This window comes from Meles meles, chromosome 19 (genome assembly GCF_922984935.1).
Source record: "Meles meles chromosome 19, mMelMel3.1 paternal haplotype, whole genome shotgun sequence".
Taxonomy (NCBI): domain Eukaryota; kingdom Metazoa; phylum Chordata; class Mammalia; order Carnivora; family Mustelidae; genus Meles; species Meles meles.
The window spans coordinates 1,160,784-1,174,602 of NC_060084.1; the positions used below are offsets into that span (position 1 = coordinate 1,160,784).

Genomic DNA, 13,819 nt, shown 5'->3' on the forward strand with positions numbered 1-13,819 from the left:
TACCTCGGGTGCCACCCGGGCTGCCGGGGCCCACGGAGGCCTCACGTGGCCTGGCCTGGTCCCCAAGCAAGCGCTGTGGCGGCGGCCCCACTTCCTGGAGCCCCGATCGGGCAGGCTGTGGCCTTAATGGGCCCGATTATCAGATAACTGCCGGCCTAATGGCAGAGATAAGGTGTAAATACGCCAGGAGGCCCAGCTAAAACGTTCTAACTGGGTCCTTGTCTTCCCTGGGGCAGATAAGATGGCAGGGGACCAGAACAAGGCTGGGGAGGCCCGCGCCCCATTATCCGCCCCCTGGAGAAGGGGGCAGAGACTGGCTCCGTCACTCTGCAGCTCGCCCACCGGGGTCCATGTCCCTTGTCAGTCCACCCAGGACACCTGGACCCCAGCCCAGGGCGCTGCCCATGGGCCACCCCTCCCTGGCCCTGCAGGGACGGGAGTGCGACCCAGCCCACACAGTCACCCAGCCGTACTCCAGCCAACTGAGTCCCCCTTCTCCTTGCGCCCCGTACAGGTGAGGACTGAGGCCCCAAGAGGTCACGCAGCTGGCAGGGGCTGTCAGGATCTGAACCCGGGCCCCCTGGCTCTAGACACTGAACCAGGGCCCTGGGTGTACGTAGGTCTCTGGTTCCCTGCCCAGCTGGCCCTCAGGGGACCAGCATATGGGAGGGAGGGGATGAGGAGGAGAAGGCTGCCTAGAGGCAAGCTTGCTGGGGACTCATTTGTCCGTCCACCCGTCTGTCGGCTGTCCGAGGCTGGTGGGGAGCCCATGATGGGCTGAGCCTGTGCGCCGCACCCCCACTCCCCAGCTGCTGGCGGGGGTCACGGGGGAACCGTCCGGCATTCTCATGCTGCGGCCGGCTCCTCTGCAGGCACCCAGAAATCTCGAGGCAACCAGGGGTTGGCTTGCCCTTGGACCTTTGAGCAGGGCTGGCCGCACGCCTCTCTGGACAGCATTTCACCTGCCAGGACCACAGATGAGACAGGGACAGTGACCAGGAGCCCCTCCATTCCCACCTCATTCTCTGTCAGCATCCAGATGTCCTGGAAGGAGCCCATTCCCGGCTCCGTCGGGCACGGGGCCCCCATTGGGAGACGACATCTTCCACCTGAGGCGGGGGGCCCACCTTCCCATGGGAGGAGCCACTGAGAATCCAGCGTGTGGGGGGCTGGCCCGGGGGTCCCTGAGGGTGGAGGAGGAGTTGGGGGGCAGCCCCGAGCTTCCCAGGTTTTCTGTCTTGGGGCCCTGGCCTCATGCGGATGGAGGGAAGGAGCCAAGCCAGTGAGCCTCCCCCCGCCCCTGTGGGCGCCCACAGCCAACAGCCCTGCTCCCTAATCGGAACCCCAGGGCTGGCCAGCCGAGCCTCCCAGATAACAGCGTGGCTGGCGCTTCCCATGGCGGCCACTCCATCTTCTGGGTATCGTGCCCTGCCAGAGGGAGGGCTGGTTCCCGATAAAGGCTGCCATTCTGCAGGCCTCCGGGCAGAGCCCGGCACTCAGGCCTGGCGGGGGGCTGCTTGAGGCCAGGGAGAGGGGAGGAGGTCAGGGAGCCGAGGAACTTGGGCTGGGGATAGGGCAATGCTCACCACAAAAACCCACCTTCCTGCTTCAGGGAGGCGGGTTCTGAGGGGCTGTACATTAGGAAGAGTGGCCCCTTGGGTGCATGCAGGGCGATGGTAGGTACCTGGCTGGGTGAGGGGAACATGGCTGGATCTCAGCCCCAGCTCACCCAGAGCCCTTGTCACAGTGTACAACCCAGGCAACTGTACATGGTGGCCCTGGCAACGTTCAACATCTACCTACCCAGATAACCTATTTCTAGCACACAGTTCCTGTCCAACCTCTTGCATCGCGGGAAGAGGGTCAGGCAGTATTTGAGCCCAGCTAGCACCTACCGAGACCCTCTCATACCCAGAAGCAAAACTGCATCAGGAAAGTGGGGGTGGGGGGAGCACCCGCTCCTGGCGGGCTGGGAACCTCAAGCGGGTTCAGCTGAAGGCCAAGAATGACCAAAAGTGAAGATGAGTGAGGGCAAGGGGTGAAGGGGTGGGAGACGCAGAGCTGGGGCTGGGCGGGGGGAGGGACTGACAGGCAGACCGTTTTAAACGGCCTCTCGTAGCCGGCGGACCCGTGGTGGCCGGAGGGCCCGCTCCCAACCACAGAAGCCTGGGGCCATGAGCACCGTAGCCACACCGCAGGCTCTCTCTGGACTCGGGACTCAGTGCTCACTCAGTCCCAAAGCCCCGCATGGGCAGCTGGCACAGGCCTGAGGGAGACGCGGCCTCTGTCCTCTGCATTTCCCAGAAGACCTGGGCAGTGGCAGCCAGGAGGGTGGGCTTCCAGGTGGAGGTGTCCTTCTCCCTGACATCCTCCTGTGGTCCATGTCTGCTCTCTTCCCAACTCTGGGCTGGACCCGGCCTCTGTCCCCACAGGGGGTCACGGGGGTGATGCCATGTGCCCCGAGACCGCGTGATCCCGACGCGATTCCCAGGCCCCGCGTATCGGGCCTTAGCCTCGCGCCTTGCGCCGCTGCACGGGAGCTCTTCCCCAGTGTACAGAGGGGAACCCAGGCTCGGAGGGGTTACGCTACCGGCCTAAGACCCGCGACGGGGAGGTGAGACGTGAGCCCCAGCCCCAGCCCCAGCCCCGCTCACGGCCAGTCCCCGATGCCCTTTTCGGGGCTGATGCAGAAAGTGGCAGGACGGGGACGCCACTAGAGGGCCGGCGGGCGCACGGGGCAGGCTGACGACTCCTGCTCTGTCCTGGTCTCCTCCTCCTCCGTCCAGGCCCCGTGGGGGTCAGGCTATCACAACAGATGCCACATCAGGGCCAAGACTAATTATCCCGGCAAATAACCTCACACACGCTATTTCCAGAACAAACACGTCGCGCGGGATTGTTTTGCCCCCAAGCATCTGTGATGAGCCGAGGCCGGGATTCAGGCCTGCGTATTTATAGGATTTAAAGTCAGCTTAGGTGGGGGCGCCTGGGTGGCTCAGTGGGTTGAAGCCTCTGCCTTCGGCTCAGGTCATGATCTCAGGGTCCTGGGATCGAGCCCCGCATCGGGCTCTCTGCTCAGCGGGGAGTCTGTTTCCTCCTCTCTCTCTGCCTGCCTCTCTGCCTACTTGTGATCTCTGTCTGTCAAATAAATAAATAAAATCTTAGAAAAGTAGTCGGTTTAGGTTCCAGAGCCCTCTGGCGGCACCGCAGAGGAGGCAGGGACGAGTGCTGCCACTTCCGGGGCCCCGACGGAGGGGGCAGCCGGGTAAGAGGCCTGGGGTCTGGAATCAGCAGGCTGGGGCTGGCTCCCGCCTCTGCCCCGCACCTGCTGGCCTCAGTTTACCTGCTGGGCCGGTAGCGGTGAGGGTAAAGGCGAGCGTGTTCGTCTGGGAGGCCAGCACGGCTCTCCCCCCCTGGGCCGTCCCGGGTCATGGGGCCCAGCCCAGGGTGGCCCTTGAGCCACGGCCCCTGGCCAGCTCTGCCTCACGCCCAGCAGAGCCCTTGGGGCCACAGTGTGCACAGCGAGCCCAGCGGCCTGCAGAGGCAGCCCGGAGAGCTTGGGGTCCCACGGCAGCGATGCAGTCACCGCCACGACGGTCAGGTCCGGGGCTCCGACCCTGAGCCCGCCGGGCCTCGGTCCCCCACCCTCACCCCCACGGCTGTCTTGCGGCTCTGACTGGGGGAAGCCCTGGGTTCTGCAGGAGCGTCTGAGCTGGGGGCTGCCTCTGCACCTGGCCAGTGGGCTGCTCCTTCCAGGGCCGGGCGGTGCTCGTGCTAATGGGGGGTGGTCTCCAGAGCAGACAGCAGGTCCACAGGCCCCGCCGCCCGCGGCCCGTGCAGGCGCTCTGGGGTCCCAGGGTCACCGCCAGCCCTCCCTCATCTAACCGGCCCATCGCCTGGCCCCACCCTGTGGCTCCCATGGGCCAGCTGGCCCCCGCCTTGTCGGGAGCGGCCCTATCTCAAGGATCACGCTGTTTGCCTTTGATAAAAGTTAGGAAAAAAAAAGGGGGAGAGGAAAAGAGGGAGAGGAAGAAAGCCCTAGGCCGAGCCAGCCCCACCCTGCGGGGTTCTAGAAGTCTCTGTGGCGCGCACCCAGAGTGGGTAAGGAGGCTGTGTGTTTCCAAATGGCCTGTGCGAGCTCGGAAGTGAGGCCAGAGAGGGTGAGCCTCTCTCTCGAGGTCACAGGGCACAGCATGGCCAGCAGGGGTGAGGGGGGCGGCGCGGGGGGCGCCGGCTGGCACAAGCTGTCCCACAAGCTGTCCTCACTCGCTCCGCCACACCCCCTGCAGACCCCACTGGCCCCGGCCAGCAGGACAAGCCCCGTGTTCCTGAGGGCGGCATGACTTGCCCAAGGTCACTGGCTGTCAAGTCCGGCCCTTTCCCGGCCCCCAACATAGTCCTCCTGACGGGGGAAGCCATGAGCTTAGCGGCAGGTGAGGTCCTAGAAGGGCAGAGAGAGGCCACTGCTGTCTAAGGTCTGCCGGACCTTCTGGAACCGCGCTGCCTAGAGGAGGGGGTGGGCGACGGACCCCGTGAGCCCAGCCGTCGGGGAGCACGCAGGGTCTGGGCCACCCTGGGAGCTCTCGAACCCGGGCCTGTCCCAGGACACACATCTCCCAGCTGCATGGGCCACCTCCCTCCCTGCCCTTGCTTTCTGCTGATGTGACATGGGGGAGAACAGCCCCCGCCTCTCAGATCAGCGCAGGGTGAGGGGACGCGGGGGGGCGGGCAGGAAGGACAGGGTGGGGCACACGGGGGGTACACGGTGAGCGTCCTGCCGGGCCACGGCGGTCCCCACGGGACGCTGGCCGGACTCGCAACCACTCTGGGCCCGGGGCGCCCCGCTCCTAGGGCAGACCACCGCAGAGCCCACTCTTGGAGGTAAGGGGGCTTCCAGGGGGCTCAGGTACACACAGCCCCCAGGACCCCCTTCCTCCCCCAAGTCCTCGGTGCCAGGCCACAGCGGCCGCTGCCTCCAGCTGCCCACCTGGGGCCCACCGGCCTTGGCCGGAGCGGAGATTTGGGACCCACACATGGTGGGCAGAGCCCGGTCACATGGATACAGCCAATGGGGGCCACCCCCCCGACAGTCGCCCTGTGGTGCGCGGAGAATCCAGCCGGGCGGGTGGGCGCCCCCTGAAGCTTGGGAACGGCAGGCCTGTGGCCAGGGAGCCTGCCGGTGGAGACGGGAGTGCTAACTCCGGGCGGATGCCGCCCTCCCGGGGTCTGGCTGGAGGGGACGGCACGTTCCCATGGGCTTTTGGTAGTATCTTCACCTGCTGGGCCCATCCTGTCGGGGCCTGTTTTTGCTTCCTGTGCAGACGGGGCAGCGAGGCCAGAGCAGGGGGCCTGGGGACAGGCTGAGCGGCGGCCCTTGCATTGGGCATGAGGAAGGCGTGGGGCCGAGTGCTGGTGGATCGGCAAGGTCCAAGTGCAGGGGGCAAGGGAGGGGCTGTCAGTGGCTGCACCGGAGGCCTGACCTGCGGCTGCCTCTCCCATGGGCTGGCCTCCCCAGGCCTGGGGCAGTGGCAAGACTCCCACCGCGGAGCCGACAGGCCCAGGGGCCGTCCTGCTCTCCTACCTCGCAGGGCAGCGGGAGTACAAGTATGCCCACACAGCCAGGGCCCCCAGCCAGCCGGCACGACCCCTGGACCAAGCCACACCTGAAGGCCACATCAGGAGAAAATGGGCAGAGCCAGATCCCAGCCCTCCCTATCACCAGGGGCCACAGCCCCCTTGGGCAGAGCCTGCCCCATCTCAGGGCCCAGGCTCCCCTCTGTGAATAGTGGGGATGAAGGGTTGCAGGGATGTGGCTAAAAGAGTTTTTTGGCAAAAACGCTGGGTCCATCTCCTGTGCTCCCCACCAACTGAGAGAAGTGAGGCTTGGAAAAGTTGAGGGATTGTCTGAGGTCCCAGAGCCCAGGTGGCTCTGATGCCTACTGGAGCAGCATGTCCTCGCCCCCACAAGTCCGGCCCATCGAGTGGGCAGGGCAGGACAGGACCCCAGTGCCCAGGTTGTGCGCACAGGCAGCGAGCCCACGGCACCTGCTGTGGCCACGAGAGAGGGAGTCCTGGGATGGGTGCCGCCCCAGGAAGTAAGATCGCGGCGGCAGGGGGACACGGACACACATGCGGTCTCCAGCCCAAGGGCCAAATCCCTTGAGGTCTCAGAGCTTGAGCGCCTCTCAGGAATCTGGGGTGAGGGTTTCCACCCTGCCTCTGGCCCGGGCAACCCCCCAGAGCTCCGCTGGAAGGCCCAGACCCCGTGTCCCAAGGACACATAAAAACGAGGACCGCCGGCTGTCATCTTTGAGAAACTGTTTCACCCACAAGCTGGGACTTCCAACCCCATGTGGTGCCAGAGCCTCACCGTCCTGCAGCGTAAGGCCCACAGAGAGGGAGGGGCTCTCTGGGACAAGAGGTGCTCAAAGGGCGTCAAGCCCAGAACCTTCCTTCCGAAGAAGCTGGGCTTGGGCGAGAGCGGGTGGGTCTCCGAGCGCAGACCCTGTGGCCCAGGGAGCAACTCCCGGGGGACACGGCCGATCCGCCAGGAGCCCCCAGCAGCCTGCCCGGGGTGCGCTGTCCACCCGACACGGGCCTCAGCTGCACTAGCCCGCCCCTGGGTGTGGTTCCGCCACCAGGTGCTGCGGCCCAGGGCTCTGCCACCCCGGCCGGCCTGAGCCTGGGAGGAGCTAACAGGCATGCCACACTCCTGGAAACCAGCTGCAGGGGGGCAGCGGGCGGGCCGCACGGAGGCCGGCTCTGCTGGAGGTCGGGGCGTCCCAGGCACAGTGCCCACCCCAGGGGATGGCCCTGGGCACCCTGGTTGGGACCTCCGCGTGCCCGTCCCCTCGCGCAGGCAGTGGGGGCGATGCCGCAGGCTGCTGGCCACTCACGGTCCATGAACTCAGCCTCTCTGATGGGCTGCCCATCCCTCAGGCCGGGGTCACCGACGGCCGTTCCTGGCCCTGGCGGTGCCTGGGACCCGGGGCCACCTGTGTCTGGAGGAGGGCCGCGGGGACACAGCCAACGCTGGACACCAGAGCAGCCGACAAGCCATGAGGCTGGGCACACACGTGGGACCCCAGGACCTCCCTCCCCACACCCCTGCCGTGCTGGGGGCGGCACCCCTCTACAAGGAGTAGCACGGGGTATGGGGGGCAGGCCAGGAGGGGCAGGCCTGGGCCTGGGTCACTGGGAGCCGCCCTTGGACCACCGCGGGTCTGCACCACAGGCGGGCAGGGGTTAGAACAGGAGCTGCGGCCCTGGCTCTGCGCCTGCCACCCCCCCGCCCCACCCACCAGCTGGTGCCTGGGAACTTCTCTTCCTATCGCTGCAACATCACTGGAAATTATTGATTTTTTTGACACAGAACAACAGCCCATCTTTATCGGGCTGAACCCTGGCCCCAGCTAATGGCGGGGCCGGGGCCTCCGGGACTCGCCGGCAGTGCAGGGTGGGGCTCGTGGGGGCCCTTCGCCGCTTGGGGGGCAGCAGCCCTGAGGGCAGGGGGGTCTGCGGGGCTGGGATGGGCAGAGCCATTAGGTCCAGGCCCCAGGTTGCTGCAAGGGACGCCGTGGGCAGCTGAAAGTCAGGTCTGGGGAGCAGGTTATGGCGGGGCCACCCTGAACTCTGATCACCCCGTCTGAATCCCCAACCCAGAGCTTCTTGGAGGTGGGGTTGTGCTCTCAGACACTACATCCTCCGGGAAAAGCCAAGAACAGCTCGCCCGGCAGGAGGAGACACAGGGTGAGAGGTGGGGCCTGAGACCCCTTGGTGGTCGACGTGCCAGGCCCACGATGCTGCCTGGCTCCCCACAGCCCCACGGAGCCCAAGAACACTGCCTTCCTAGCACCTCTGAGTGGGAGAGCCCGTGGTCCCTCTAGCCTTCTTGGACAGCCGACTGCCGTGGGTCTAGGGGCCTCAGTCTCCCCAGCTGTGAAGTGGGGAGAGCGAGTCCCGTCAGCTCCTGGGAGACCCTGAGGCTTGGGAGCTGGGGTGGGGGTCCTTGGCCCTCCCCGGCCCTGCCTTGTCCCAGCGGCGGGCTGGAGGCAGGATGTGTGATAAGGTAAAGAAAATGTCTCCTGTGCAAACAGCCTCTCTGGCTCCTATCGGCCTTCTGGCCCCTGCCCCGTTTTTCCAGGGGCCGACGCCACCGAGGGCCCGTCCTTCCCATCCGGCCTCCAACTCACCACCTCCTGGCCTCTGGCCTGGCCAGCCCACCCTGCTGCTCCCTGTCTGGGCTGGGGTGTGGCCAGGGGTCCAGGCCCAGTCTCTGCTCTGTCAATGGAAAGGCAGGTGGCAAGTGAGTGTCTGGGCAGAAGCCGGTCGTCGCAAGGGTGGAGAGATGGCCCTGGGTAGTGACCCCAGCCTGGCAGGTACCTGCCTTCACCTGGGGTGGGGGGCAGTCACGGGCACCGAGGTCACCTGACATCATGCCGAGGGCCCAGTGAGCCCCTAGGGCTTACAAAGATCCTTCCAGAAATGCCAGTGGTCCCCAGGCACCTGCTGATCCTTTCTGAGCCCGGCGTCTCTCCCTGCCCCGCCCACAGAGGCAGCGCTCCCGCAGGGGGAGGGAGGCTTGGGCCCCGGAGAGGCCTGGGCCTACACAGTGGCGAACCTGCAGACACCTGCTTTCATGGCGCTGAGCTGCTCAGTCCTCGTCCTCCATCCCGCCCCTCCCCCTTCCCTGCCACCGCATCGGGACGTTTCTTCTCCCCCTTCCCAGACCAGGCCAAGGTCAGGGAGGACCTGGCCACACAGTGGGGGGCGGGGGGTGACACAGTTCAAGCCCAGGGGTCCAACCGCATCCAGTGCTCTGCCTTCATGCCCCTCGGGGCGCGGCGAGCAGTCAAGAACAGGGCTGGGCCTGGGCAGGGGGAGAGCGGGACGGGCGCGGACAGAAAGCCCTTGCCCTCTGCTGGCGGCAGGCCCAGCTCCTTCCCGCCTCCCCTCTGCTCGGCTTCCCCCAGGGCCCCAAATCGGGTGTCCTGTGCCGTCTGGGTGGAGCCCACTGCGGGGCATCTCAGCCACCGGAGGGGAGCATGGGCTCGCTCCCCCCTCCAACCTCACCCCTGCTCCTCTGTCAGGGCAGTGGTACGGGGCCTCTGAGACCCAGCAAGGTCCCGGGCCGTCGGGAGAGGGGCTGCCCCTGCCCTGGGCCGGGGTGACCAGGAATTCTGCAGCCGCTGCGGAGGACCAGGGAGCAGGGCAGGTGGTGGGCGGGAGCGGGGCCTCCAGGCTTCAGCCCCAGATCTACTCCTGCTGTGGCAAGACCCAGGCAGGTGTGTGCGGGGAGAGACACAGGCAGGCCAAGCGAGTAGGAGTTCCTGTAGACCTCGCTTCTCTTAGGATCGCTTCTCCCTCTTCCAGAGATTCTGGGGGTCAGCAAAATGAACACGGAGTGAGGAAGTAAGTGGCGTCCTGTCAGGAGCACAGGACAAGCCGATGCCTGTCCATGCGGAGGGGACTCTGGGAGGATGAATTCCCAGGAGCTGAGCGGCTGAGTCCAGGCGGCACACAGGGGCAGCGGTGAGCACCGGCCGGGCGGGGGCAGACCCAGGCTCGGGAAGCCAAGGCCCTGTGGGCCCCGCACAGACCACGACCCCCCAGCACCTGCCGAGGCCACGGCTGGGACCCAGGGAGCGGGGCCGAGCAGGTGCAGCACGGAGGCGGCGGTCTTCTGTTGCGGGGGCAAAGGCGGGTCGGGGCCAGGGTGGGGGGTCCCTGCGACGACACACAAAAGCCCCTGCGATAGCATCACGCCGCATCTCAGGCCCAGCCCGGCCCTTTCGGGCAGGATATGACCAGCCCTCAAGCCGATGGCGGCCCCTTTGTCCCACCTCCAGGGACCGATCTTATCGGCTGCGTCCACCGCCGCCCGTAATGGAAAAACACGGTGAGGAAATCAAAAGTTACGCACAGAGATAGAGAAATAATAAATAAATAAATAAATAAATAAACAAAGAGCGACCCACACTGGCAGCAGGGGAGGGGGTCTCGGCAGACCGAGCGCCGGCCCGAGGGGTGGGCAGGAGGGCTGTGGGCACTCCCGGTTCCCATCCCGGGTCTGAGAGGCCGCTGCACCGCACCAAGCCTCAGTTTCTTCGTCTGTTAGGTGGGTGTGACTGAGGAGCCCACTCCCTGGGGCTGGGGCAGATCCTGCGAGACCCTGGCACATCCCAGCAGAGGCCACACGGCCACGGCCATGGGGAGGGCCCACACCGGGCCCCGGGGGGCCGCTGTGCCCTGCAGCCCTCTGGCTGCCCGCCCTGCCCAGGCCTGTCCCTGACCCTCCTCCTGCCTCCAGACAGCTCAGACGCCCTGTCCCCATCCCAGAGGAGCAGGTGAGCCCACGGAAGGGCACAGTGGGCCCGAAGTGCCCAGTGAGAGGGGACAGCTGGAGGCCACCTGTGGGGCCCCGCCAGCCGGGGAGAACAGGAGAGGGACAGGAGAGGCGGACGACGACACCAGCAAGGGGAATCCTTCTGGCCGCCAAGACACGGGACCAGTGGTGGTCTCGGGAAGGGAGCCCTGCTGGTTTGTGCGAGGGCCACAGCAGGGTGGCTGCTGTGGCGGGAACAGCCCCGTCATCCCAGGTGTCTCCTTGGTGCTTGTCTGTGGCCAACTCCCCGTGGAGGCCACAGGCTTGAGCGCGCTGAGCTGACATACGCCAGGCCGGGGAGAGTCTGGGTTTGGGCCTAGGAGGAGGACAGGGAGCGAGAGTTCTGGAAGGGGTCCCCCGGGTGTGGACAGGGAGACCCCGACCTACAGCCACGGACACTTGGGAGGGGCTGGCCTGGGTGAGGCAGCCTTTCAGACACAGCCTGGGGCCAGGGGGCGGTCTGGCCGCGGCAGGAAGCCGGGCGGGAGGGCGGAGGAGGAAGCCGGGCTCGATTAGCCTCGGCGGTCGAGATAGGCCACCCCGGCCACAGATAGCCGCTCCCGGAAGGCCGGTGAGGTCAGCGGGCAGCACAGGGCAGGCGGCCAGGCCTGGGCCCCCACCCGCCGTCGGGTGGCCGAAGACGTGGGCCACTGTTCTGTCTACCTGCCCTCTGCCAAGCAGTGTCTACACCTGGGGAGGGGCTGGGGTAGCTCCCGGGGACTGTGTGTGATGGGGCTGGGGGGGGCCGCTCCCCAGGGGGCAGGGCCATGGGCTCAGTCCCCGCTCAAGTGCCCAGTGAGGCCCTGGGGGGGCTCAGTTTCCACATCTGTAAAACGGGGGCGCAGCATCTGCCGTCAAACTCCCACCGGCTTCCTCGCGGGTCTCCCGTGCACCCCCCAAAGAGTTGAGCCCTGCGCCCCGCCCTCCCTCCCCCCCCCCCCCGTCCTCCCTCCCTCCCCCCCCCCGTCCTCCCACCACAGGGCTTTTGCTGGGCTGAGCTCTATGGGGTGGGTTACCCAGTGTGCCTGCAGCCTGCTCCCCGAGCCGTGCGCAGTCCGTGTGCATCCCTGCCCCGCCGCCCGCTCCTCTGCACCCCTGGCCAGCGTCCGAGCCCCTCACTGCTGTCTCTGCCCCGGGCTGCGGCCCCAGGAGGGCAGTGGTGGGGCTGTCTGTCCAGGCCGTGTCCCCGGAGTGTCTGCTACAGGGGCTGGTGCACGCAGGTGCACGACGGACAGAGGCACCAAGCAGGGAGCCAACCGGACGAGCTGCCGCGGCAGGACAGTGGTCTCTGGGTGTTGCGAACACCTGCTCCCCTCACAGGTGCCGGGCCCCGGGGACCTGCGGCCCACGTGTCTGCTGGGGGTGCAAATGGAAGACAGAACCAGCCAAGGGCCCACCTGGGTGCAGTAAAGAGCCACTAATAGCCGTGAGGGGCTGCCCGGGGTCAAGGGGTCAGCAGCCCAGCCATGGGGGAAGCCACAGCCAGCTCCGTGCCTCAAGAGTCCCCACCAGAGAGGGACAGACCGGTCTTACCGCAGACGCGCCTCTGCACATGGCCTTTCTGGGGTGCGGTGTGTGGCCTGGCCCCCAGCGCCCGCTGGGTAGTGCAAGAGGGGGCTTCCACGGGGGCCAGGCCAGCCACGGAGGACAGTCCACAGGCTCACGCATAACCCCCACCTCAGCCCCGGCCCAGGAGCCCTCCTGTAGGCCCTGCTCAGAGAAGGGGGCAGGCCGGAGCTGTGGTGGTAGACGCAGGCCGAGGGTCCAGCGGTCAGCGTGCCCCCTGGGGCCTGGCTGGCAGAAGCGGCCAAGGGCTGAACTCTGTTTCCAAGACAACCACAGATGCGAGGCAGCACCCTTGCTCTGAGCCTGCCTCCTCCCACCTCACCCCTGCACGCACCCTGGCTGCAGGGGGCTCTCCCATCCCCTGTGCCCTCTGCCCGGGGCAGCGGTTCCCCTCCCTCTCGTGGGCTGGGCACCGTGTGGGCTCGGCGAGGCATCACCCCCCTTTGTTCCTCGCACACGTGACCGCGTCGCTCCCATGTCACGCAGTCTCTGCCTCCCGGACTCGGACACTGGCTCCCGGGCGCGGGACCGCATCGAACATCCACGTGCTTGTGGAGGGAGGCCGCGAGCTCCTTCTCTCCCGACTCCGGGGCCGCGGGCACCATGCTCATGGGGCTCCGCGGCCTGTGCCCCACAACACGCCTCACGGGACGGAGGGACCCCCGTGGGGCCCCCAGCAGGTGCTCCGCAAGGACCTGTGCAGAAGAAAGGCGGGCCGACCGCAGGGGACACACCGCACCCGGCCCCGGGCCGCCCCCATCTCCCGGAGCCCCCCTCTGCTTGGCTGTGAAATGGGGAGGCTCAGCGTTCCCCCGGGGCCCACACGGCATGGACTCCCTTCCCGGGGACGTCCAGAAGACGTGGTTCCTGACCCAGCCACTGGGTCTGGTCTCTGGAGCTGCTGACCCCAGGCTGACCCTTGCCATCCGCCATCCCCCCTCGCGTGCCCCTCCCCCTTCTGTTAATCTAAGACAAACGGGCCTATCGGGCCGCAGTGCCGGGCCCCACGATAACGCAGAATAGCTGAAATGATTTTTCCCACCCACACACATGAAGCCGGTGGGAGGGGACGCGCGGCCAGGCCCTATCGGTCCATCTCCCGGGCTGTCCATCAGGACAGGCTGTCCTGCCTCGCAGACCGACTGCCCGCTGCCCGATAACAAACCTTGAGGTTTGCCTCGAAACTCCGGCAATGAGATTAGTCAGCCGAGCACGGCCCAGATAGGCAGCCGGACGCCCTTGCTCTCACTCCGGGGGCCAAGATTCCAGCAGGCCCCCAGGACCCCAGGGGTGGGGGTGAGGCTCCACAGCTCAAGCAGGAAGCAGCCATCTCCTCCGGCCCCTCACAGCACCATGTTCTCTGGGGGAATCTTCCGACCCATCCGCCGCGTGCCAGTGAGCCAAACACCTCACTTAAAACCCTCCTGTCCCTCATTTTAGAGCCAAGACAGAAGAGCCACGTATGGTCCCTGCACTGAGCCCAGACCTTGGCCCATCTGCGTCCATCCTAATGCTCCAGCCACACCCGGGCACTCAAACCTCAGGGCCTTTGCACATGCCTGCTCTGTATCTGGACTCCCTCACCCCACTCTAGTCGGTCCTTTAGGCCTTGGCTGGGGAGGTTTCTGCTGACCTACAGTGCCATGAGGACATGGCCAGCCTTCCCGTCTCTGCCTCCAGGGCCTGAGATGGGGACAAAAATGCCAGCCAGATTTTGTTTTGTAAGCAGTGGTCACCAGGAAAGAGTTCCAGGCTCCAAGGCACTTGTGGGTAAAAGGGACCCCAGTCTTGGGGCTCTGATCACAAAGCCCCTGGCCGCCAAGTATGAGTCTGACCACCCCTTCCTTCTTCACAGCCACCTGATGTCCC

General features: G+C 66.5%; 1 protein-coding gene across 1 annotated transcript in view; it reads right to left on the bottom strand.

Annotated features, from left to right (window-relative positions):
- Positions 1–13,819, bottom strand: part of ZFPM1 (zinc finger protein, FOG family member 1) — a 61,567-nt gene that overhangs the window by 16,176 nt on the left and 31,572 nt on the right.